The sequence below is a fragment of the Rhinolophus sinicus genome, linkage group LG03 (genome assembly GCF_036562045.2).
Source record: "Rhinolophus sinicus isolate RSC01 linkage group LG03, ASM3656204v1, whole genome shotgun sequence".
Taxonomy (NCBI): Eukaryota; Metazoa; Chordata; class Mammalia; order Chiroptera; family Rhinolophidae; genus Rhinolophus; species Rhinolophus sinicus.
This window is the reverse complement of record NC_133753.1, coordinates 166,446,588-166,473,985: the sequence shown is the minus strand read 5'-3', so window position 1 is coordinate 166,473,985 and position 27,398 is coordinate 166,446,588. Positions and strand designations below refer to the sequence as shown.

Here is a 27,398-nt window from a genome sequence, read left to right as displayed (position 1 = left end):
TATCCCTGATGCCCAGGGTGAGCCCAGTGACTGCCTCCGTAGTGTGTAAGCCTGTCCCTCTGTCCGTAGTTCATTAGGCCACTGCAGACTCTGATCCAAGATGAACCCATCAGGTTCTCTCTCCAAAGAACTGGAGCTAATTAATAGCTACGTAACCTTGATGTGGTTGGGAAGATAACACGGGAGCCTCAGGGCAGCCATACTGCCATGTGACCAGAGAACCAGAGAAAGCTAGTCAGCAGTGAGAAGAAAAGAAGCAGATGTTCAGAGGGCAGCAAGAATAAGAGGTAGAGTTTGTTCCTGGGTTTCTGACAAGCTTCTCAGGTCTCAGTTCCTCAGGTTGGGCGGCATTCCTGCCCTCAAGCTCCATGGGACACCCCTTAACCTTAGACCACTCCCCACATTTTGCTTCAGCTAGCTCAAATTGATGTCTACTTCTTTCATCTGCAAGTGTCTTAAATAATACCAGGATATTTCTTTTTGATAATTGAAGAGCTCATATATTCCTTCAATAGTTTGTGGGCCAAACAATTCCCTCTCTGTACCTGACCTCTAAATCAAAATATCAGTTTGTTCCTTCTCTAATTGAAGCGGCATATTAAAGGAAAACACAACACAAAACAAAACCAAAAAAATGGAAACATGGTCCCCATACTCTGAAGTCACATGGGATCCACATGGGCTTAATTAGGACAAGAGACAAACAGATAAACATTCAGGGATGCCTCCTTCCCATACTATATTTCATAACATGGTACCAACATGTACAATTGAGATGTCAAGAATGATTTGGCTAAGTTGCTCACTCAGTTTTTCCTAAGGTAGACAAGTGCTGAAACAAAAAGGCTCGTGAAATTCCAGCTGAAATATACACAGAGCTGATCCCAGGAAACATTGAGAAATAAATGTTTCCCCAACTCAGCTTTCTGTGTTTTCTTCCATTTCTGCCTGCCCCCCTTCCCCCAGAGGAAAGCCATCTGAGAAGCTGAATTGCAGTAAAGTGTTAGTGACAATTTGTTACTCTTATTAGGCGGATTTGCATGTTTAAAAAGTCCAGAGAGGGCAATACAAAACCAAAGAAATAACTCTTTGCTCCAATGCGGATTGGTAGAGGCGCTGTTTGGGGGCGATTTCTAGTTGTTCCGAAAATTTCTCTACTTACATGTAAAGCCAGCAGTGACCTTGATAAATAAGGTGAATATAAAATAGAGTGACAAAATTCGGAGTACTTTTTTAGTAGTCAGTCTTGGGGAATTTTACCTTTTACTTCCTTTTTGGAGCCAGAAATTCCAAGTCAAAAGCTGGAAATGGAACAAGAATGATTGGAAGGGAAACCATAGGCCAGAGTAGGCAGGAACCCTCGATCCTCGTGTGTGTGTGTGTGTGTGTGTGTGTGTGTGTGTGTGTGTGTGTGTGTTAGGGTTGACCAAAGAACGGGTCCCACACTCTCTCTGCAGCACAAAGGAGATGGGCTCCTCTCGCAGAAGATTAGAGCTCTTTAGCCTGGGTGGGCGGCCAAACCACTGTCCCTCCTCCACCGCCGGGCTGTCTAGCAGAAGTGACCAAGCTGTGCTTAATGAGCCATCACCCCCGTGGGGAACAGAGCTGGAGCCGGAGACGCCTGCCTGGCTTTAACCTAAGCACGAGGATGGGAGCTCGTGATCAGTCTCAGGAGAATGCCAGTGACTGTCTAGAGACCAGTGGAACCTCGCCCCGCGTGGCGGGTCTGCTGGAGATGCCAGAAAACTCTGTCGGCGGTGGGGGGTGATTGAGCTGAGTGCCTGCATTCGCCTGTTGATGGCAAGGACCCAGCGCAGCACCAGAGATTGAAAAATAAAACTCTATGTTTTACTTTGACTTGGGACTGGGGCAAAGGCTAGCCTGCCATTTGTTCCATGCTCGGTGGGATGGATTTTGGAGAAAGGAAACAATCTACAACATACGGATATGGGTGGTTGGTGTAGTAAAAATGTAGGAATATCAGAAGTGCACCCAAGGGCAAGAGCATAAGCCTAAAGTCTACGACCAAGCAATACCACTTCTGGTTATTTACCCAAAGGAATTGAAAGCGGGATCTCAAAGAGAGAGCTGCACACTCATGTTTAGTACAGCATTATTGACAATAGCTGAAAGGTGGAAGCAACCCTAATGTCCACTGACACATGAACTGATAAACAATGGAATAATATTTAGCCTTAAAAAACAAGGCAACCCTGTCACATGCTACAACATGGATGGACCTTGAGGACATTATAGTAAGTGAAATAAACCAGTCATTAAAAAAGACAAATACTGTGTATTTCCACTTCCAGGAGGCATCTAAAGTAGTCAGACTCAGAAATAGAAAGTAGAATAGTGTTTGCCAGAGGCCTGAGGGGAGAATAGGGAGTTGTTGTTGAATGGGTATAGAAGTTGAGTTTTGCAAGATGAAAACATCCTACGGCTATAGGGCACAACAATGTGAATATACTTGACACTGCTGAACTCTACAATTCAAAACGGTTGAGATTGTAAATTGTACGTTGGTCTTTTTATCGCAATTGAAAAGAAATACCCCAGACAGGTGGTCCATGAGGAGCAGGGGGAGTTTCCTTTGTCTGGGGGGAGAGGTGGAATGAGACCACTGGGAGTAGTTTTCCCGAGGAGACGAGAGGGTGGAAAGAATCAGCAGGTGTCTACCTGATGTAAGAAAATCGATACATTTAGCAAAACCCAGGCTGACTGACTCTGGGGCTGTTTCTGCTTCAGGAGCAGCCCCAGCCGGCGCCCCATTCCTGGGCCTCCTCTTTCACTCACTGGGAAGTAAACAGAGATGGGAGGGTCCCTGTTCTGGGAACAAGCTAATCAAATGATCCAACTGCTCCTCCTTGCAACCCCGAGAGAGGTACCAGGAAATACAGTTTTGGCTGAGAGAAGGATGGCCATGAATAAGGGAGGCTGTCACGGAAACCGCTCCCCTCCTCCCGACTGGATCCAGACCTCAGCCTTCACATGCTGACCCAGAGTAGGTATCAGCCAGGGGGCTGTAGTTTGACCCAGGCTCGGGGAACACAGGCATCCAGGCTTCCGCCTCTGCACTTGGGAAAAGAAACTCTTCTGCCCCGTTGGGAAAGGACCCAAAGATGGCCTGGAGGCAGGGAGCTGGGAATCACTGCAAAGGTGGGTTGTGGCATTCAAAGAACAGTTGCGAAGCTTATAAATCTAAACCCCTGAAAAATTCCCAAGTGACACTCTTGGCTGAGATGGGAGGGAGGAGTAGAGGCTACAGAGAGATATGCTTCTCCCTCACTGGGAAGCAGTGTTCCTGTGACCCTATTTCAATCTTTGGTAATGAACCATTTCAGAACAACTGAAGTCACCGATAATTACATAAGTTTTCTTTTCTTTTTTCATTAAAAACTCTTAAGTCTCCATCCACGAAGGCCCATTTTTAGTAACACATTGAATCCTGCCAACATCCTGGGCTGATTTTGTCTTTACACTTCTAGGAATTTCTGAGGACGTGGGGGTTCAGGCGGCCAAGATGCAAGTGAACGTGTGTGACCAGCTAGGAGCTTCTAAGTTCTGAAGATTGGGAAGGTCAAGGGTCAATCTCTCCTAAGTCTCAAAGAATGAGTTGCCCCCTCTTAGGTCTTTTCCTGTGAGTTCTTCTCCTCCAAACTCTTGAAAACAAGATCCCCATTTCACCTCAGCCACAAGGTGATCTGATGCCAGAGTGTTTTTAGTGACTCTAACCAGTCCCCAGGGTCGCATCGAGGCAACGGCCAAAAAGGCAAGCATTTGGAACTCTGAAACCCCGGGAGACGGAACAGGACTCTGTGATGATGTGGTTTATGGAGTCTCATTTAAAAAAAAACTGACATACTTACAATGAAAGATGCTGTGGAAAAATAATTGGATTTACCCCAACTCCTCTGCTATTAATTGTCCTGCATGGCACTAAGGTTATATCAGAACACAGCCATAAAGGGAAGAGGCTGCGGAATCACTGATACACATTACCACCACCCCCCCAAATAAATCTGTACTTAACCCTTTGTCCAGTGTAAGCAATGTGACTCTTGCAAAATACTGAGAAAAGATGAACAAATCTAAGAAATTGTATGCCCTGAATTGAGGCTACAGTAATGTTTTGTAGACAACAGGCTCTCTAGCAGCCAAGCCTCCTTTTTGTTGTGCCCCAAATCTGAAGACTCAGCCCCTTCTGTCCCTCCGATGGCTAAGGGCCCACAGTGAGGAGGTGCACAGTTCTCCTTCTGGCCTCTATTCTGAGCAGGAGGCCAGCCCAGGGAGGCATGTTGCTCTCTGCCTTGCTTGACTGTGGCTGATTTTCCTGTGTGCTTGTGTTCCAGCACCTTGATATTTGCAAGCTCCTAAACTGCCATGTCACATTCATTACAGCTTGTGAGTGAAGCTAATAAAACTACTAGGAGGGGAAAAAAAAAAAAAAAAAAACTACTAGAAAATCAAGACAGTTGACTGCAGCAGGACAAAATCTGGCAGCCTGAAAACAGGCAAGATTCTGCAATTAGAACTTTTATTCCAGCTGACCCTAGGTGGACACCTGGTTAGTGTCTTCTAAGGCTCTTTTGAGGGGGTTGCAGAGCTCCCAAGGCCAGCTGATCATGGCTCAGTCAATGATAAAAGATGTGAAGTTGCTCTTTCTGCCATGGATCCATCTGTAGTTAAACAAGATAGGCTGACTGTGCCAATAATTTGCTCAATTTTGCACAGCCATGTTTAAGGATGCAACAAGAAATCTGCTTTCAGATCTCTGGGGAACATTCAAATCAAAGACAGCAGAGATCAAAAGTCCTTGAAAAAGCCATCTGGGAACTTTTGTGTGCTGACAAGTTTGCTCTTGAAGCTCACACACACACTTGCAAGATGACAAGCAGATACCACGGATTTCTGGGAAAATTCTGCACCACACTATGGCCTGACGAAAAGCCACGAGTTCTCTGAGGTCATCTATCACCCAACACTATACCTGCACCCATCCCCCAACCACACTGGCTTTTATATGGGAAAGAGAGCTGATGTTGGTCTAGTGATAATGCTGGTTAACAAAAAAGTAAACTAAGCAACAATTATAAAAATAGCCATTATTTGTTAAATACTTTGCATGTATGACTTTGCTGAGCTTTTAGTATATACTATGCAATTGATCATAAAAATTCTATCAGGCAGGTATTAATATCTCTACCTTATAGACAAGAAATAACTTGTCCCAAGACATAAAGCTTTGAAAAGGCATAGCCAGATTCAAAAGCAAGACAACCCTAAAGGAATGTCATTCTTCATCTTTGAAAGCTAAATCTGTTACTTGTCTTCAATGTCCTTTCCAGCCGTAGCAGCAAACTTCTACTCCTCCATTACATCCCAGCAGACCTCCTCTCTGTGTGAAGACCTCCCCGCCTTCTGAATGCTCATGTGCATTTCCTTTTCTCTATATCCCCAAGACATTTTGTACAGGACTTCAGGATCCCAATAATCTTATTTTAATTGTAATGGTTTGTATTCTTGTCCCTCTCCTGATGAAAACTGAGAATCTCTTGGGGGCAAGATCCATGTCTCAGTGGCTGTTGACCCTAGCACTGACATAGTGTTTGGCACAGTTAACCCTAAGTAACTATTGCTCATGGATGGATAAACAAACAACTCAGATCCCAAAGAATTATCATCTTTTCAATACTGCCAAAAGTATTAGATTGAACCATTTGAATCTGCAATTTCTGTAGGTTCAAAGGAGTCAACTGTGGGCACTTTTGTACATTTCAACCCAGGAAATCTATTTACAGTGAGTGTGACTATTCAAAAATGTGGCTGGTTTTCAAACAGATGTATGAGATGTCGTATTAAAATTCATACGTTGTAAATGAATGTTTTGAAAACCTGTTGTCACACTTTGTCTCATTTATTTTTGTACTCCTGAGATATTTAGTCCTGCATATTTATTCAAAAATCAGCTGGTCTCTGGAAGTTCCTTCATTGCCCAAGACATTTGTCACAAGATGTTTGGCATGCTTGGAAAGGCAGCATAATGGTTAAGAACAACTTTCTAGGTGTCATCTTAGGCAAGTTACCTTCTTCCTCCTTCCTCCTCTGCTCTGCAAGAGCAAGACCATGATAGCGTAAGTCTCACAGGTTATTGCAGGAACTACATGAGGTAAGTACGTGGTGCTTAGAGCAACATGCAGAAAATATTAAGAGCTCCATGAGTGTTTGCTGTTATTATTATTACTATAGGATTTGGTCTATGTGGAACGCACATGTGTTGGAATAGCAAGAGAGTGTGTGTGTAGCCAGTAATAAAAATGAAATAAATAAGTAAAGTGATCACCACAAAGACTGTATTTCTACCTAAATATCTGCCTAATAGAGTAAGTAAATCAGGGGATTTTCCTATAGAAAATGAAGTCCTTTAAGAGTGCATGGATTTTGCAGTTTTCTGGGTGTCTGAAGCCTCGTCATTTATTCCTCCCTGTGGGACCCTAACCCTTAGTTTCTAGCCCTAAGACCTATGAGACTTACACAATTCTTAATGTACAAATCCAAGTACAGCTGTGGTGTTTGAACAGAATCAAACTGGCATCACCAATTCACTTCTTTCTTTCCCCTCATTTCCCTCTCTTTCAAACAGTTTTGAAATTCCATTACTAAATTTCCTCTTGCCTTTTAAATATATTACACATTATGTTATGTATTTGTGGCTGAGATAATCACATGGATCCATTTGTTTTAAATTAATTCAGTTTAAACTACAAAACTCTCCAAGTGTCCTGGTAAAAGCCTGCTCTGCATGCAATATGGGCAGAGCCTAGAGCCAAATAATTAGGAAATAATTTGTCAGAATCATAACCTGCTTGCAACTTTTGAACACTATCTGTCTGAATTCTTTTATAGAGATAAATCTCAGATTCCTGGAAGTTCAACACAACCTAGCAGCAAAGGGTATGTTAAAGTTAATGGGACCACTTTTAAATTATAACCAATTTTCTGTGCGTTTGGTGTTGGGTTCTGTCTGATATTGTTCCTAAACCAACTGCATGTTTGAAGACAGTTAAAGAAAGAAATTAGGTCTGATGTATGCTCTATTGCAAGGAATGAAATGAAGGGAAAAGGACAAGCTCTGAAGAGACACAGGACAAGAAGTAGTTATCAAGAGCAAAGTAGCAACAATAGCCTAAAGCAACTCATGTTCCAACTTTATGCACAGCTATATGAAAAAGAAGTATGTATTTATACATATATATGTATAGACACATCTTATATGACTTATATATCTTTCTGTATTGTGGAAAGTTGTTCAGATCTAATATTGGAAGTTCAATTCTTTTTCATTACAGTACAAAAATTTTATATTTAGAATTAGCCAGCTGGACTCAGTTTAGATGATCCCAATTTTGTTGGCAACATCCAAAGCATCATAGTCAGGAGCCAGTTGAACATATGCCTTCTTCTCTCCATCAGGCCTGATCAGGGTGTTGACCTTGGCGATGTCAATGTCATGGAGCTTCTTCACAGCCTGTTTGAGCTGGTGCTTGTTGGCCTTGACATCCGCAATGAACACAAGTGTATTGTTGTCTTCCCTCTTTGTCATGGCTGATTTAGTTAGGGGAAATTTGATGATGGCATAGTGGTCAAGCTTGTTCCTCCAGGGGGCGCTCTTCCAAGGCTATTTAGGCTGCCTTCTGAATCGCAGTGTCTTGGGCCTTCAGAAGGTGGGTGGCGTGCGGCTCTTTTTTTTTTTTTTGGGGGGGGGGGCTGTGGACGCCTTTCAGGACTGCTTTCTTTGCCTCCAAAGCCTTTATTTTGGCTTCGGCTTTGGCTTGGGCTTCGGCTTTGGCTTTGGGAGGGGCAGAGTCTTCCATCTTCACTTTTGGCGCCATCTTCGTCTAAAGTTAAATTTTTTTAAAAAATAGGATTTGTGTAGGAATTCCAGTAAATGTGACTATTATGTTACTTTCTTGGTTTAAAAAATATTATATTTTAAATACTTCATAATTTAAATTTTAAAAAGTAAGTAAAAAGTGAACATATTAACCCAAATATGTGAAATGAGTGCGTTTCATTTGGCAAGGCTCACCTGCCAAGGACCGGACAGGTGAAGGGAGGGAAATGCAGATTTCTATATCACCTTTACACAATGAACAGTTAGCATGACTACTGCCTTTAAGTATATAAAAATAAAAGAAATGCAGCATTATCCACAAAACTGTGAAAGTGTCTCCTAGACACTTTCAAGACCTGAAGTGTTTGTTTTATTCTGCAAAAGAAGTCCTGATAAAAGCTGTAATTAGTTTCTAAGAAGAGAGATGTGAGTTTAAGAAAACATCTCTCTGTTCTCATGGCAGTGGCTTTAGAAGGAAGTACGTTTGCCAGCCACATTTTGCACTGTTTTGGGCCCCTCAGCTTTATCCAAAGTTTTTGCTCTCTCAGGATCCTCCTCCCTGTCCACAACCCCACATTATCGCTTTCATCTACCTAAGTCAAGAAAAGCTTTGTGAGGAAAATAGATTTTAAGTTAGAGTCAGCAGTGTTACTCAGAAACATATGATTTATCTGGTAGTAATTGCATTAATAATGGTAAGGAAGAAATGTGGATGTCAGTGTCTCTGAGGGGAATCATTAGGTTGAGGTCTCTGGGCATTCAGCCAGTGATTTCCTTGGACTTGGGCTGCTCAAACCAGGGTTCTTTCTTTCTAAATTATTCCTATGCCTGTACTTAATTCAGAAATGAAACCTAGAGGATCGATTATAAAAATTAAAAATCAAAACTTTTCCATGGTCAAAGAAAATAGCATAAGCATAGTAAAAAGAGAAATGTTAAACTGGGAAAAATTATTTGCCATTTAAACTACAAATATTTTCAATATCCTTAATATACAAAAGTTTCTAAAAACAGTTCAACTACTTTATAGATAAATAAGATGGAGATATGAATAGATAGTTCATAAAGAAAGACACACAAATGGATTTTACCATATGAAAAGATTTTTAAACTCACTCATAATGAATTAAACACAAATTAGAACTATATGTAGTTACTGTTTCTTATCTACCAGAAATGGCCAAAAAAAAAAAAAAAAATCAGATAAACTACTTTGTTAGTGAAGCTGTGTACAAATAGTCACTCTTTTTAAAACACAATCCAACCCCTAAGGAAAAGAATTTGGCAACATCTAGCAAAGTTCCACATGTGTTTACTCTTTGAATCATTAATCTTACTTCTGAGAATTATACCACACATACACAGTCATATGAAAAGACATATTACTAGGGTAATTCAGTGCAGTACAAGTTGTAATAGCAAAGGACAGGAAACAATTCAAATATCTATCAATAAGGAGCTGGTTAATTAACATTTTATATCCACTCAGTGCAGTACTATTAAGCTATAAAGAGTAATGAGAACACACACGCACACACACACATATGCACACATATGTATTTTTGTATAGTAAAATATGGAAATACCTTTCCAAAAAATTAAAAAGGAGGAAATAGTTTCCAACTCATTTTGAGGTCAGTATTTCTTTAATACTGAAACCAGACAAAGACATCATAAGAAAAGAAAACTGCTGATCAATATAGACACAAAAATCCTAGCAAATCAATCCAACAACACATGAAAAGAATTATACACCACGATCAAGTGAGATTTATCCCAGGAATGCAAGGTTGGTTTAACTTCCCCAAATCAATTAATTTAATACACCATATGAATGGAATAAAAAACAAACAAAAAATCATCTCAATAGACATAGAAAAGCATCTGACAAAATCCAATACAAGGTTGCAGAATACAAGATCAAGATGAGAAAATGGAAGGATAAAAATGTTTAAACAATTACCTCTAAAAGAGGGAGGAGACAAGGTGAAGAGGACAGGTATAGAAGCTAGATTTCTATGTTTACACTTTGCACTGTAGATTAGAGTTTGAAGCTCTGAAAGTATTCTACATTTTTATAAGGACAAAATTTAATTTAAAAAGATAACCCCAAAAATTAAAATAATAAATGGAAATGAATGAACTGAACTATGCACAAAGTTGATATAACTACACATAGATAAACTATTTACCATTACATTAATATGAAATTATTTCATTGTCCATACCAAGTGGGATATATTCTGAGGACAAAAAGAATAATTTTAAAAATCTTAAACTGTTTTCAGTGTATTGTTAGCTTTGTTATTTTGACAGGTGTGCATTACGGAATAAAGTAAAAGAGTAATTGTGTTGTGTGATTGAGAACCAGGGCTATCTTGTGGAAGAAAGAATAAGTAAATTATAGTTTGATGGGGTTACGTCTTGGAGTCTTGAATTTGAATTAGAAGTGAGAGTTATGAATTTATATTGCATTTTATCTTCAAAATTTAAGCATTTCATATTTCTATTCTTTGAAAAGGCTCAGAAGTAATGACTAACCCAGTATAAATGAGCACTCCTTGTGTTCACATTCTGGTCCCTAAATATCATTTTCAACTTAAAAGATCGAGAGCTGATTCTGGGTCTGCAACAGGAAATGTGAAAAAGTGAGTCTGCAACATTTTTGTCTTACCAAAAAGCTATAAAATTCTCAAGGACTATTGTTGTTTTCATGGGTTGAATTTTGTCCCCAAAAAGAGATATTCAAAGCCTAATCCCTGGTACCTGTGATTATGACCTTATTTGGAAATAAGATTTTTGCAGATGTAATCAAGTTAAAATGAGGTGATACTGGGTTAGGACGACCCCTTATCCAATGACTGGTATCTGTATAAGAAGAGAAAAATTTAGACATAGATACAGACAAGGAGAGAATACCATGTAATGACGGAGGCAGGTATTGGAGTGATAGTTCTACAAGTCAAGGAACACCAACGATTGTTTCCAACTACTAGAAGCTAGGAGAGAGGCATGGAACAGACTCTCCCTCAGTGCCTCCAGAAGAAACCAATCCTGCCAACAACATCTTGATTTCAGACATCTAGACTTCAGAATTACTATGAGACAAGCAGTACATTTGTGTTGTTTTAAGTCACTCAGTTTGCGATACTTTCTTACAGCAGCCCTAGGAAACTAACACAGGGGTTAGGTCAGAAAGACTGAGAAGCAACCTTCAAGGGTCTACCACTGGTCAACTAGGGGACTATTGGAGTATCAACAATGATAATAGTTCCAATAACATAACACAAACATGTTTAAAATCCATAAAATCATATTGATATTTAAAAAAATTTAAGTGGATAACTTGGAGAGCTACTAGAGAACTAACTCAATATTTTGAGAATCAATACATAAGGAAAAGAATCAAGCATTTACTTAGCCTTTTCTGTATATATTCTGCCTTTCCTTTCTGAGTAACCCAAAAGTAGGTGAGGGGAATTTTCTCTTTATAGAAGTGTGCAAGCTAATACATGATAGAATATCACCATTTTGCAACTCCTAATGAATGACTAGCTCCAGACCATAATCATCAATGGCTTCTAATGAAAAGGGAAACAATCAAGAGCTTTTTCTTTTTTCTGATTGAAGTATACAGCACTATGAATACTCAAACCTAATCTAACTGAATCTCTACATCCAACCACCAATTTGCAGAAAATAGGAGGGATAAATGAAGTTATTTTATAAAGATACTATGAAGATGCAATCAGCAAACTGTAAATCAAAATCCTACAAGAAAAATGATTTGGCTTCTTAAACAAATAAATTGCAAGGAAAAACAAAAGCAAGACAGTCAGGAAACCCCTAGAGTAAAAGAGACAGGAGAGACATCCACCAATTATAATTTAATTTGAATCCTGATTCTAATAAAGAAGCTGAAGAAAAAAATATTTGCGATATTAGAGAAATTGAGTGGATATAAAGAATTACTAGTAATTTTTTAGGTGTGATAATTTATGTTTCAGAAGAAAATTCTTATCTTTAGAGATAGGTATCAAAATATTTATAGATCGAAAGCTAGGTCTGGGATTTGCTCTAAAATAATTCGGTAGGGAAGGGGAAAGTGGGATGAAGTATAGATAAAATTAGATTGGTCATGACTTTATAATTGTTGAAAATGAGGTCGTGGGGGTTTATTATACTTTTTTTCTGCTTTTGAATATTATTAATACTAAAATGTTAAGGGGGGGAAAAGCTTAACTGAAAGAGGTGGGGCCTCTGACCCTTAAAAACTCATAATTCAAAATGTTATCAGAGACCAGCTAAAAAGACCCAGCAGAGAGAGAAGCCCTGATTACCTCCTCCCAGGAGGCTGTTTTCTCCCAGAGAAGTCCTGTCCTAACTCATAGGGCTGCAGTGAAGAGTAAGTAAAGGTTGAAGGCATGTCACAAATACAAAGTGCTAAGTGTTTAACAATAGTCGTTGGAAGGCAGTTCTCTTTATCTTTTTTGCCGAGTTCAGGCTCAGGGCCACATCACTCCTTTGGTCTTGTGTATTTATTGCCATTGCCCTGGGCCTTTAGACACAAAGATAGATCCAGACCCCTGACTGCCAGGCCCTTAGTCTGATATCCAGACCACCCACCCACTTCCCATGGCAACATCCATTTCAGGAAAATATTTATGGGAAGGCACCTGCTCCCAGGGTGAAAAGGAAAAAAAAAAACAAAAACAAAAACCAGCATTGAACTGAAATCATTTTCTCCCATCCTAGTCTTAAACCACTATGCCATGTGTCGAGGGCATAACAACTTGAGGTTGTCTCCCATGAGAGAAGAGTTGCAAATCCCACAAAATAATGACACTTCATCATAGGAAGGCTTTCGTCTGTAACATCGACTCATCATTGCCAGAATCCTTTGAAAATAATGAATCACTAATGGAACCAACACCTATGGAGCTGCCAAAGCAATAATTACAATTAATATTCTCACAATGCACACAAGTCAATGCACCCCTTATTACGGATGTCATCTGCAGGCCTTCTGGCAGCAGTTTTAATTGAGAATTAGTATAATTAGCAATAATCGCAATGAAATTTGGGATCCCTATGGCCCTTTTGCAAGATTTCTGACTCAGTCTACACAAGCCTGTAAAGTAACTTTATGTCAAGTCTGATTACACCTATTTCACAGATAATGAAATAGGTTTGTAGTTTTCTTAACATCTAGCAGGTTAATCAAGAATATCCAGATAGGTGTGCTTAATCTACCAGCCCATGTGAGGATTTTGCTCTTGATAGCTAGCATCTGTGATCTGGAATTTCTAAATGTATTGAAATGCAAACCTTTAAATAGCAAAGCTGTGCTAATAAAAATAAAAATTTTTAAAAAGTGGTGAAAGAAGTGTTCCTATTCAGGGCCTCCAACAAACAATTCCACGTTTTCCGGCATGGGCCCTGGTCTTCATCCTATGAAATGAGTCCTTTTACTCCTGAGTTTGATTCTTGATGGTTGTGTTCTGGGTGACATAGTTACACATCAAATAATAAATTGTTTCCTGCAAAAATTAACTTGAAATAGATCACAGATCTAGGTGTTAGGGCTAAAATTATAAACTTGCTAGAAGAAAATATAGGGAACAAATCCTTATGGCATTGGGTTAGGCAAAGAGTTTTTGAACAGTAAAAGCAAGCATGGATCAGAAAAGAAAATATTGGTACGTTGGACTTCATCAAAATTTAAAATGTCTGCTTTTTAAAACATACTGTTGACAAAATGAAAAGCCATAGACTGGGAGGAAAAAAACATATACATACTCCATGATAAGAAAAACTTAATGTTTAAAAAAATAGGTAGGAATGGGACATTTACCAGTGAGGACACACCAATGATAAATAAACACAATAAGAGATGCTTGACGTTTGCTGGAAGAGAAATGCAAATTTAAACCACAATGAGATACCACCACACACCTGCTGGAATAGGTAAATTAAATTAAAAAGACTGATAATACCAAGTTCTGGTGAGGATGCTGAGCAACTAGAAATCTCATACTTTGTTAGTTGGAATGCCAAAATGATACAGCTATTTTGGAAAACAGTTAAGCAGTTTCTCATAAAATTAAATATACACTTACCATACAACCCAGCAATCCTATTCCTAGGTATCTATCTCCCCAAGAGAAATGAAAACATGTGTCCATAAAAAGGCCTGTATGTTAATGTTTACAGCAAAAACCTATTCGTGAATGTTTACTTCAGCTTATTTAGAATAGCTCCAGACTGGAAATGCCCAAATGCTCCTCAGCCAGTGAATGGATAAACAAACTGTATACATCCACACAGTGGAAACAAATTATTGATGCGTACAACAATATGAATGAATCTTACAAGCATTCTGCTAAGTGAAAGAAGCTAGACACAAAATGCTACATACTGTTTGATTCCGTTTAGATGACATTCTGGAAAAGGCAAATCTAGAGGGACAGAAATTAGATTAGTAGTTGCCAGGAGCTAGGGATAGGGGAAAAGTGAACTATAAAGGAGCAGAAGGGAACATTTTGAGGTAAAGACCATGTTTTAGATCTTGATTGTGGTGGCAGTTACACAGCTATATGCATTTTGCAAAACTCACTGAACTGTATACTTAGAAGAGTAAATACTAAAATATGTAAATTATACCTAAAGAAATCTAACCCAAAAATGTGTTTTTTGAGCATCAACTGCAATGTATTATAGAAAAGCCAATAAATTAGAGATGACCTTGTGCTCTGAGGGATTTGTGGTTTTAGGAGGACAAAAGTAATGTTTAAAAAATCCTCTAGACATTTCCTAAGAAGCCCCATTGTCCTCTCACGTGAGATAGTTGGTGTGTAGTATCGGTCCAGGATAGTGAGAGTCAGGAAGGCACCACAGCCGTGGGCTGCAAAAGGGGCCTGGGCCAAGGCTGCCAGGTAGTCCGTGTAGTCGAGCGCTGGACCGTCATAGTCATCGTAGCCAGCCAGCAGCAGGTTGACATGATACGGGGTCCGACAAGCTGTGTAGGATAAGTGACAAGTGTTAGAGTTATTGCAGTTGTTTTGCACAGCTGCTGTAAGAAATTACCACAAACATAATGGCTTAAAACAATAGAAATGCATACTCGCACAGTTCCAGAGGCCGGAAGTTCAACATCAGATTCACTGGGTCAAAATCGAGGTGCGGACAGGGCCATATGGCCTTTGGAGGCTCTGGGGAGAATTGTTCCATGCCGCCTCAGTTGTTGGTGCTGCATCACTCCAGTCTCTGCCTTCGTCTTCATATCACCTTTTCTTCTTCTTCTGTGTGTAAACTCTCCCTGTAAAGACACTTAATGGATTTAGGGCCCACCTGGATAATCCCACGTCAAGATCCCACACCTAATTACATCTGCAAAGATCCTTTTTCCTTGTGAGGTAATATTTACACGTTCCTGGGAGTAGGACATGATATCTTTGGGTGCCCATTATTCAGCCAACTTCAAGTAGTTAAGATGACATTACTGTGGGCAGGTGTGGTTAAGGACTGTTTGTGGAAGAGAATCTGGCTTTGAGGAATGGACTGGATTTCAACAGAGACTGAATTATTGTCAGAGGGAGTGGTACTGACAAAGGCTTGGTGCTAGCAATCTTTTCAGCAATAGCTTCGCTTAGATGGACTGGACGAATCCAGTCTGAAGGGTCCTGCACTTGGTTTATGCTCCATCACTGTCTTGAAATTCTTTAAATTTTATCTTTGAACTTTTGTTTCATAAGTGAAATCCAGTGGACAATGGACCGTATGCATGAGCAGAGGACAAATATGCAATATCTTTCTTTGTCCATTGTTCCTTGCCACCCTTGCCTCCCCGTATGCATAGAACATTCAAGAGCACAGAATTCCAGTAGACCCACAACGCATGGGAGTTCAGTGAGACACAAATCGAATACAAGGCAAGTGTTACCTATGAACAGAGGTAACTGAGTAAACAAAAGCACTAACAACACCTAGAAGCCATGCTTTCTGTTCAAACTTGGTTAGAACACAGAAAGAAGGCAATGACATTCTAAGAAACATGAACAACCAAGGAACCCTATCATATCCTTTATTACCATATTACTCCCTTGTATTAGCCAATCATTTATGCTGAAAATGTTGCCATAAAAGGAAAGAGAAAGGTGGGGCAACTCATAGTCTTGTTTCCTTCTCTACTCATCAATGTCCTTCTTTAAAAGTCTTTCAAAGTCCTTTATTCATCAGTGAGTCAAAGGTAGAGAGTGTTGATAGAATGTGTGCATATCAAAAAGTGAAATAAAAAAATAGATGAGTTAGTTTCACGCAGTTTCCACTCTCTTGGTGAGAATGAAATATGAATGCATGTGCGAGCTATAAAATATGAACTGTAATTTTGGTAATTCAACATACAACTTAAATGCTCTAATGTGTGCATTTAAAACAGGAGCAAAGTTTAAATGAAATATTCCAGCACTGCACAAAATCAAAATGAATGCTAATAAATTTTAATTTGTCTTTACTTAGAACAACAGTAAACAGCAAATAAAAAAACACCATGGCAAATTGAGAGTCCACGGAAGAAAAGAAAACCTTCATATTTTAGGACCGATAACTGCACTACTTTTTGAAGAAGGGACCCTGCATTTTCATTTTGCCCTGAGCTCCATAAATTATGTAACCAGCCCTGGTCAGACGACATAATACAGGAAAACCAAGATTTTGTCACTCAGTATAAGAAGCAATTTAGCAGTCAGAGAGTATATACTCCTACACTTCCAAAATCATAGCGTCATCACACCAGGCACAGTATAACCACAGCCTCTGTTCAGAGTAAGTAAGCTCTCTTTTACTGTACACTCTTTTTAAAAATAAAACAATTGTGGTGAAGTACATGTAACATAAAATGTACCATCTTAACTATTTTTAAGCGTATAGTTTAGTAGTGGTAAGTATACTCATGTTGTTGTGCAACCAACCTCTAGAACTTTTGCATCTGCCCAAACTGAAATTTTGTACCCATTAAACAATAATTCCCCACCAGCCTCTGGCAACCACCATAATTACTCTAGATACTGCATATAAGCAGAAAACATGCAGCATTTGCCTTTTTTGTGTGACCGGCTTCTTTCACTTGCCATAATGTCCTCAAGTTTCATCCATGTTGTAGCAGGTGACAAGATGTCCTTCATTTTTAATACTAATAACATCCGATTGTGTGTATATACTGCATTCTGTGTATCCATTTATCTGTCAGTGGACATGTGGGTTGCTTCTACCTAAGTGAGCTAATTTTAATCACAATCAAAATTTGTCCCAATTGCTTTTGACCTTGTTAGTTAACCCATCCATCTATCCATCTATGCTTTGACTCATTCCACAAAGGATTTAAGATGATTCACAGACAACTCCAATTTAAAAAAAGACAGAGAGAGATTCAAAACAATGTAAAATGTGGATGACAAAATAGTAAAGCAGGGCCCATTAGAAATTTGGCTTACAAAGTTTTCTAAAAGCTGCACCCACAACATAGCTAGATTGATCTGGAACCACTGATTCTCATTTGGGCTTCCCTAACTTTTTCATGTCATGGCACATATAGAAAACAATAATATTTGCATGGCATATGGGGGAAAACTGAAGACTGAGGGAACCAGCATTTCAGGCCCAACTGTGCCCTGCTCCAGTGAGGCCAATGGCTGCCACGCATTGCATGAGAAGCTCTGCCAACTTACCCCTCTGGAGGGATCCCGATTTGCCACGAGCTGCATATTTCAATTGTCTGTAAATGAGCCAAACTGTAATTTCTATCTTCAACAAAGAAATTGTGAAGTAGTCGAAAGCACCCATTGGAGCAGAATGACTAGAGTTGCTTCTGTTTCTGTCACTAGTTCTATGACTGGGCAAGTTACTTAATCTCTCTGAACCTCAGTTTCCTTGTTTGTTAATATGATTACAAATACCTTACAGGATTACATAATAACTAAAGGTAATGCTTCTTAAGCACTGAATACACGCCAGACCCACCGTTGGCACTCCAAAACATTCTTCCACATAGTGAAGCAGCTCAACAGAACTTTCAGTTTCTAGTTCCTTCCTTCCTTCATGGATTCATTCATATGAACAAATATTGATTAAGTACTTACCTTGTGCCAAATACTTCCAGGTTCTGCGGATACACCTGGTAACATGAGGTATACTAGAAAACTTCTAATCAGGCTGTACAACAAAGTGTCTACTTTCGGTGAATCACTTCAACTTCCTGGGCCATTGTATCAGTCAGCTCTCACTAGTCTGTGCTATAAAATGAGCAACGCTAATATTTCAGGGATTTAGAAATACATTTATTTCTTGCTCATGCTATATAAGGGATGGGAATTGGCTGCAGCTCAGTTTCACGCCAAAACCAAGACTAAAGGTGCATCCGGGATATACTCTTCTCATGGTGGAGGACTGAAAAGAGGACCTCAGCCAAGCAATGCAATTGCATTGATCATTTCTGCTCTGAAGCAAACACCATTTCCATCCAAAACTCCACCAGACAATGCAGCTCACATAGCCATGCCCATAGGCGATGAGGCAGGATGAGGGTAGGAGGAAACAAATAATATTGAACAAAAAAACACAATCCCCCACTGTCAGTTTTCTAATTTATAAAATGAGGATGTTAGGCTAGAGTTCTCTATTCCCTTCCAATTCTATATTTGGTGATTCTACGATTTAACAGAGAAGAGAGAAGTTTAACTGTTACATAGTTGAAGGAGCTGAGAGTCACACTGCTGTACTGCCACATTAAATACAAAATGTTGAACAGGGAGGACCTATATTATCTATAAACCAATTCACTCCTCTGTAGAGAAACACAAGGATAAAAAAAAAATGTACTCCAACATGTCACTGAAACTGTTTCCCCACTTTGATCCCTTAGATCTTTATGAATGTCACCATACCCATCATAGCTTTTAAAGATGACAGGTGTGTCCTAAGAACTGTATGGGCCCTGACTTTCTCTAAATAAAATAATATTAAAATTATAATGCACTTGAGGGAGGGGCTTGTCACTTTAAAAACCTCAATAATGAATCTTTTAATAAGGTACAAAATTATTTTCAACAATTGATCTTCTATAATCAATTGCTTATAAATATAAATTTTAATTTAGTGTCAGTCTGAGAAAAGGGTTGGGACAAGATAACCCACCTCAAATAAGTTGGCCATTAAACCTATTAAAGTCTGTATTAGGGGCCTTGTATCAGCCTCCAAACGTAGCTTGTAAACATCCAGGCTCCTATAGACTCATTCATTACTGCCTCAGGTACTGTGCACTGAATGAAGAAAAAAATAATTTCCATTATAGTGTTACAAATGGCTCTAAATACTGCAGACCTATTATGTGGTAAGTGTTTTGCTGTGGCTTTACATGTGCAGTCTTTGCTCTCACCATATCTCTGCAAGGTGAATATTACCCTAATTTTCCCAATGAGGAAACCAAGTTTCCTCAAGGTTCAATAACTTGCCTAACTCCTTAATAACAGAGCATATTTTAAACCCATGCTACCGTGATGCCCGTGTCCAGACCATCCTGCTGAAGAAGAAAACCAGAAAACCATTTTCTTTTACCTCTTTCTGCCAGGAAGATGGAAGGTTAAGAGCTCTTTCTTTTCTTTGTATTTCCAATCATCATTTTACCTCCCTGGAGTATGAGCGCTATAATATTCTGAAATTTCTATATGCAGATATGGGAGGATGAACTATATTGGACTGTAAGGGATATAGGTACCTTGCTGTGTGCTTGGGATGGAAGTTTGATTAAACAGGTCAACTGGAACCATTTTCCTATATGTATGAAGAGTATGCCTCATGAAAAAACTGCCCTCAGCTCTCCTTGGTGTTAGTTTCAGTTTGACTCCACTGGGGTTACTGGCTACCTGCTCAGTGGGTAGGGATGCGAGTCCCAGACCCCCGTTCTGAGTGCTGATGTGTAGTAATTATACGGTCTCCTTGAGGTGGGAATGAACTGAGGACTCAACAGAAGTAAATAGCTTTACCTTCTGGCTAATAGATGAGAAGAGTCGCCCCATCACATCAAAGGTCTACATGTTCATCCGCCTACAGTGGGCTGTAGCCATCCATCTGCAATGTCACTAACTGAAGCCCATCCAACCACATCTGGAAAAGTTAAGTGAGCTGCAGAGCTGACAAGTGTTGGGGAATGCTTTCAGCACCGCATATTGACAATAGGCTAAGAGTTTTTCTCCCCCTATTTGCACCAAGCCGAGTAAGTTCTTTGAAAGTTAAAGCTTCAAGTTTTAGGGAAGTTACTGAAAATATGTACAGAAAGATATACAGTACAGCAACAGCAATTCTTTGAAATGTCAGCTATGACAGGCACAGAAGGGTTAATGAGACCCATAAAAAGGGTGACCAGTCCAGGGGAAACTAGGGGAATACATGAAGGGCTCAGTGTGTGCACCCTGAAAGGACAGATGCTTTTGGTGCCCCTAACACATACTACACGACTCTCTGTTTACCACAGAGTCTGAAAACACTCTGAAGAATGGAGCATATGCACTGTCTGAAGGACAGCACAGCTACCCTTAGATTGATCAGTAACTTTTCTGAGTGCCCTGGGTGGGTTCAGTTTCCTATGTCACAATTCCCAACAAGCTCCTCAAATCCAGAGCTATGTCTGAAAATGTGATTTATTTGTTTATTTTTGTAGCTTTGACAGCCTTGAACATAGTGCCACATGGAAGATACTTCATAGCGAACCCTTCTTGTTCTAATTTGGCAGGAGATATGAGCTGGTACAGGGACAATGGAAGTACAAAGATAACCCTGGGGTCATTCTAGTCATTCTCTTCCATAAGCTCCTCCACTAAGCAGAAGATTCTCTATCATTCTAAAGCCTTCTCAAATGTTGTTCTCACTCACCATCTGTCCATAGATGCTTTCTAATGAAATAATTTCTAAAAAATTTATCTTTTCTCCATGGAACACCAAAGTTCATAGCATTTCCTTGTTTATATAGCCTTATGGAGAATTTGAGGAAAAGGAGGTATGTGGCAGGGAAGTGTGGCAAAAACATTCCTTTGCCTTGCTACAGCTTTAGGCTGTACCTCCATAGTGCATTGGGCTCTTGTACAGGTCCCCCTTAAATCTCTTAGATCCTTGCTCAACCTCTGAGTTCCCCATTTTCTTCCTGCTGTTCTGTGTCTCCCTTAAGGAAAGAGTCATTTGGAGAACCTTTGCCATGGTCTACCTCCCCCTGCCCCGCTGGGAATTCATTGATAAGGCCATTTTCAGAGGTGAACGCTCCAGTTAGGGCCTGGGTTTCACACCAGTTCAAGAAAGGGAGGTGTGGTGAGAAGTCCAGTAAAGCAAGACCTTCCCTTTTGCACACACTAAGATTCTTTTTAGGACAGCTCAGTATGAGCCGCTTTCTTTTCTAGAAAACTGTGGGGAAGCATGGCTACCTGATGGGAGCAATGATTGTACGGAGGCTCAGTACAGGAGCGGAAAGGGGCAGAACTAGGATTCAGATCGGATCACCTAACCCAGTTCACCAGTAGTTTCACATCGCTCTGCCCAGCAGGCTGTGTGTAGTGCCCTTCGCTCCTGCGTACAAAGGTGAGCTTGGGAAGGTCTGAGCAATCCGCTTTGTATGTCTATTTTCTTATTGAGTCTAAGGATAGTATTTTATACGAAGAAAGGGTTTCACAGGGGAAGAAAGGTTGTCTTGTCCACACCATGTTACCTCCAATTTTAGGAAGGTTCTACTAAGATAAAGTCTGGAAGCTATTCTCAGGTAGCTCTAGATGAACTAAGTCCTTACTAAGACCATTTATCCCAAAGAACTAAGAACTAAGACCTTTGTATCCAGAAAGCATTATTATAATACGAGGCATTTACATTTGGGTCATTGGCGCTCACACACGTTCCTGGCCCCCTGAATGACTGAAGTCTTATTCTTCATTTTGCTATTTCTGAGGGATAGTGTTGAGCTCTCAATATTTGTTCTCCACAAGAATAGTAAAACGGTTCTAAGTGTGGGCTCTGGTCAGGCAGTCTGGGTATATCCCTTACTATGTAACCTTGGGCAACTTAAAAAAACCCCACAAATACACGAAAAGAACAAAACAAAAATGCTTTATGTCATAGGGCTAAAGATTAAGTAAGCGCACATATTTACAGCACATAGTAAGTGTTCAATCAATATGTGCTGTTGTTATTATTATTGATGCCGTCATTGTTATTTGAGGGATCCATGCCGAGGTCTGGCATCAGCTTCTGAACAAAACAAATAGACTCAGCCTCATAATCAAAATGCTTTAAACTCTTGGCTTAGATCAGTAAATTCTCTTAAGCGATGGGGTTTAGGACAGAGCTGAACCCCCAGCAGAATAAGCCTGGTGGACTCAGCACTTCACCCCTAGAAAGGTGGGAGCTAGTGAACAAGCTGGTGGAGGAGCGAACAACGGGAGCCAGAAGCGCTGTTCTCTCGACATCAGGCAACTGCAGTCTTTGGATCTAGCTGGCTCAGCGAAAACCCCCATTTCCAATTTTCACACTATCTGTAAACATTTAATTTGAACGGCTTTCCTATTTGATATCAAACAAGTGAGAAAAGGAAAATCTCATCCGCTCATTAGTGCTGTGCCAGACTTCCACGGGGATATGGCGGCGACCGGAACTCAGCAGCTGCGTGGAGACCTCAGTAGGATTTCTCAAATGGCTGAATGGAGAGCAATACATCAGCCTACTGAAATCTCACATGCCACTTGGTTTAAATATTAAAGTTCCTTTGAGGTGAAGTAAGTCTTAGAACCAGAAGGAAGGTAGGTTTACAGTCTGTTAGCCTGGGCTCCATATAATGAGACTGTCACAAAGGTACCTCTTTTTGGCAAGGGGAGGTCACTGCCAACCCCAGATCTCTCCAGCTCTACTTACCATTCAGAACTGGGCTTTCACATCTCCATCAGCCTTTGTCCAAGGCTGCTCAACCCACAAGCTAGACTGACAGACCATTAATAGAAACATAATGCAAACCATAAATGCAAGGCATATATGTCATGTAAAATTTTCTAGTAGCAACAGTAAAAACATAAAATAAAAAGAAACAGGTGAAATGAACTCTAATAATATATCTTATTTCACCTCATATATACAAAATACTGTCATTTCAATAAAAAAATTATTAACACGATAATTTACCTTTTTTTTTTTTTTGGTACTAAGTCTTTGAAATTTGGTGTGTATACTTATAGCATACCTCAGTCTGGACTAGCCACTTTTCAAGTGCTCAGTGGCTACTGTATTGGACAGTGCAGGTCTAGACTCTAGACTAGACCAATTCTACACAGTGCATTATATCTTACAACAGAGGGCCAGTGGTGAAAACACCCAACAGAGCCTGAGGAGGGGTCTTGGGTGGCTGAGAAGAATCGGGAGGGCCCTGTGAAACAGAATCTGTCACCGCAGTTCTTTTGAAGTGCATTTGCTTGCAATAACTTCTATAAACATCATTGGCTCTCTCCCCTTTGTTTCACAGTTCGGGGACCCAATTTATCTCTGACGGAGGAGAGTATTATTTTCTCAGCTGCAAATCATGTTAATTGGGCAGCAAATCGACAGGAATGTGGAGTAAACACCCCTAATACCTTTAATGCTTTTGATGACTTTTCCAGCCCCCTACAGTAGATACTGTATTGAAGGGGGGTAGCAGCCCTGACCCCTGCTAAGGATGACCAGTGTCTACATACTGCAGGGAGGTGGGGTCATGGATGCATCCGAAAGGGAATGCATTTCAAAGTTCTGATCCTTTGTCTTTTGCTTTTATTTGACCCTCAGATAACTTGGATCATTTGGCCAGAGTAAGTGCAGAAAGGCAAGTTACCAGGGATCCTCTGAGACAAGTTTGCAGTGCATAGTGACATTTGATTAAAGCACTGACTTCTTTTCAGCGAAGTCATTGTGTCAGTTGCTTTTCCTTCTCTAGCACTGGCCATTTTTAAACTCTTGAGTCACTGGATGCCTAACCAACTCTACAGGATGATGAGGTCTTTCTTTTCCAAAGCGGAAGAAGGGGGATTATGAAAAGCAGGGAAAGGGGAAGCAGTGGAATGCAGACCCAATCCCAGGCAGACCAATTTTAGGAACAAATACCTATGTAAGTTGAAGACCTAGAAATTGGTTTCCGTAAAACTATCCAGCCTTGTATCCACTGGAACGTCTTCCTGCAGCCCACGGAAAGGTGTATGTAGTTGGACGCCTGCTAGCCTAGAACATACCAAAACTTTCTCACTCAAATCTTCAAATGGTTTTCTTCAGAGTCCTCAGCACAGCCCTGTCCCCTTTCTCAGATCTAGAGCCTCATTCCATTTCCAGAAGGTCCCTTTATATCTCAACAGGGATGATACAGATACTTGGCACTCAGCATCCCAGACTACAGAGGACCTGGATGCTCACATCCCAGAGCAGTGGCCAGCCATGACTTCAGGAAGAACATGGCTGATGGAGGTTGAATTTAACAGACTCTGGACAAATTTCCTTAATGCTAATTCACCATAATCGCTCACCTTCTGCCCTCTGCTGCCCACAAACACTACAAGGCTGATGGTTAGAATCACCCAGGCAGCCTGTTAAAATACAGATTCCCGGGCCTCCCACTCATAGATACTCTGATTTAGTAGATCTAGGAGCATGGCCCAGTAACCTGCATTTGTGGGACTACTCAGGTTATTTTTATGCATGTCTACAGACCACATCTTTCCAAGCCCTATTGGCTACCTGCTGGAATAATGTTCTCAATGCAAAGAGTGTCATGTCAACATCAGGGTTACAATCAGGATCCAATTATTTTTCTGTGGATTCAAAAGGTAGGATTATGATTTTGCAGTTGTGTTCTGTCAAAGGAAATGTACATTTGCATCTTTCTGATCCCTAGTGGAGAAAACCAAATTATCAAAAAAAGCTTTTTTCCCCCCCAAACGTTTCAAAGACCACCTTAGAGGGCAGCCAGACTTTGTCCTGGATGAACAATGCAAGGTGCCTACTCACTACATTGCCCCCACCTGGGAAGCATCAAAGGGATTATTGTACCGGATGGCCTCCTTCTAGCAGTTTCTTATGCTTTGTAACACGTAACCCTGCTATCCTGGCCATAGTTAATAGGTCTATGGATACTTGCCCAATCTGGACTCAGCCATCCATAAAATGGCAGTGACTCATGAGCAATCAGCCTCCCAGGAGTACCCCACACTAGAGAATGCCTGGTATAACTTCCCTGGAGGAGTCTGCATGTGCCACAGAAAGAGGAAGTCAGCTAAGTGGAGGCAGGTGGCGTAAAGCACACACAGCAACGCTGTGTCAGCATCACCATGTGGTGGAACACCAGAGTGAATGATGGCAGTGACTAACAATATCCTCTGTAAGAGCTAATAATTATAGTGATTATATAAGCTAACATTTATTAAGCACCTGCTATGTGACAGGCAAGGTGCTAAGTTTTTTATTTATAGCATTTCATTTAATCCTTATAAAGACCCGATGGTTATTTGATATCAATTGTTAATATTCTCATTTTACAGATGAGGAAACTGAGCCTTGGAAAGGTTAACAACTTGCCATAGTCAGCAAGTGTTAATGCTGGAATTCAAACCTAGTTAACTTCAGAACCCACCTGTGTATGTATTAAAGGCAGGGCTGGCTATATCACTTGGAGGGCCCTGTGCAAAATGGGGCTGCTTGTTCAAATAGCTGGGGAAAAAATGCCATTAATATAAAGCCTTTTCCTTTCCTCGAAGGTCTTGATGTTGACTGGCCATGATGATTTGCATTGGCTATTTAATGCCATTCTAAGTCAACAAAAAGTTACATAAATTTTACCATTCATCTTTATATTGTGCAATGCCCCTTTAAATGCCAGTTTTAACTCATATGCGGAATCATTGATATTAGACAATTTGTATTTCACAGCTTGTGTAATGCTTTTGTGTTTTGCACAAAATGAACTCATCTGTTTTTATTTCATGTCTTGAAACACACACATTCCACCAGTTCTCTACCTTTGATTGCTGATGAATAAGGAAGGACTGAAAAAGAACTGAAATTATGGGTTTACTTATGTACCCCTTCCATCTTTGTCATTATTTTCAGTGTAAGTGGTTAGCTAATATAGGAAAGAAAAGGATATGGTAGGTTTTGAAGGGGAGCAGAATTTACCACTGCAAAATATATCTTTAGTATAAGGATTGTTTTAGGCTCGTTGTTTTTAAGCAACAGCAGACACAGGAGAAGCTCCTGTGTAGAATATACCCTTTTGTAAGGGAAATTTAGATTTATAAAGAAAATCTTCATTTGTAAGGATATCTCCCTCTCTGTACCAGGAAGAGGAGGATGACTAAATCTCTAGAAACTCATCAATAGAGAAGGCAACTGACCTAAACCTGCACAACCTTACTCTTGTTTACTGTGCTTTGCCTGATAACCTGCCATATCTGACTTCCCTCATCCCTCAACATCTTCTTTTGTCTTTATCTGGAGATGGTATATAAGATGGTAGCTTGGGCCATTTTGGGGAGTTACTCAGTTTTCCTGGGCATCTCCCATGTATACAGGAGGTACACATGTTATTAAATTGTTTGTTTTTCTCCTGTCTTTTATTACAGGTGGGCCTCAGCCAAGAACCTAGAAGGGTAGAGGGAAATTATTTTTCCCCCTTTGCAGGTTCCTTGATTGCTGCTATTCGTTAGAATGCCATTTGCCTTCTGTCTGTATTTGAAGCAAGTTCAGGTTTAAATGGAAAGCATGGCCTCTGAGGAATGTCAGCACTCTCTTGTACCCCATCATAGACTTAAGATGCTTACCTTGTACTTGGTTTGAGATCACATTCATCCTGGGTCCACTGGGCTTCTGTGCTAATGGGACGTTGGGAACACTACATATGAACAGGTAGGCAAACACACGCATCCTGTGGCATCTCCTCTGCTCGCAGGCAGCCTCCATCATCCCATTGAACTTCACTTACAAAACACAAGTTCAAAGACACAATTATTAAGAATTTCAGGAAGGTGTCAGCAGAGCATTAAACCAAACACAGGATTCTTCTGAGGGCGAGACACCAGGTCTACGTACCAGCTGCACACCTGTGAAGCTGCACCTGACCCAGGGGATGGTTAGTAGAGTTTTTGTCACCTAGATGCCATTGGACAATGTAAAGCACTACTACGTCATGAAAAATACTGTTCCAGTTACTCCAACAGCCCAGCTATGCAGCCTCAGAAATGCCTACCTTATTTGTTGGTGGGTTTATGCTTTGGCCTATAATTAAACTCCATTATCTGAGGCAACTTGAGTGTGTTCAACAAGACACTTTCTGGGTAGCCTGTGGGGCTCCTTGGACCTTTGGACCTCTTGCATGGGTGGATGGCAGCAGCACCCTGCAGAACCTCTACTCATCTACCTGGCATCGTGGAATTCACCCACTCCACCTGTGGAGGCAGTCCAATCCTGT

The 27,398-nt window shown here is 40.4% G+C and overlaps 1 long non-coding RNA gene across 1 annotated transcript; it reads right to left on the bottom strand.

Moving 5' to 3' along the window:
* Window positions 1–9,590: 9,590 nt before the first annotated feature.
* On the bottom strand, window positions 9,591–26,934 carry LOC141570709 (uncharacterized). Its single transcript, XR_012495146.1, has 3 exons — window positions 26,752–26,934; window positions 15,018–15,212; window positions 9,591–14,912 (listed from the first exon to the last, which is right to left on the bottom strand). It is a non-coding gene; the product is annotated as an uncharacterized LOC141570709 (long non-coding RNA).
* Window positions 26,935–27,398: the final 464 nt, after the last annotated feature.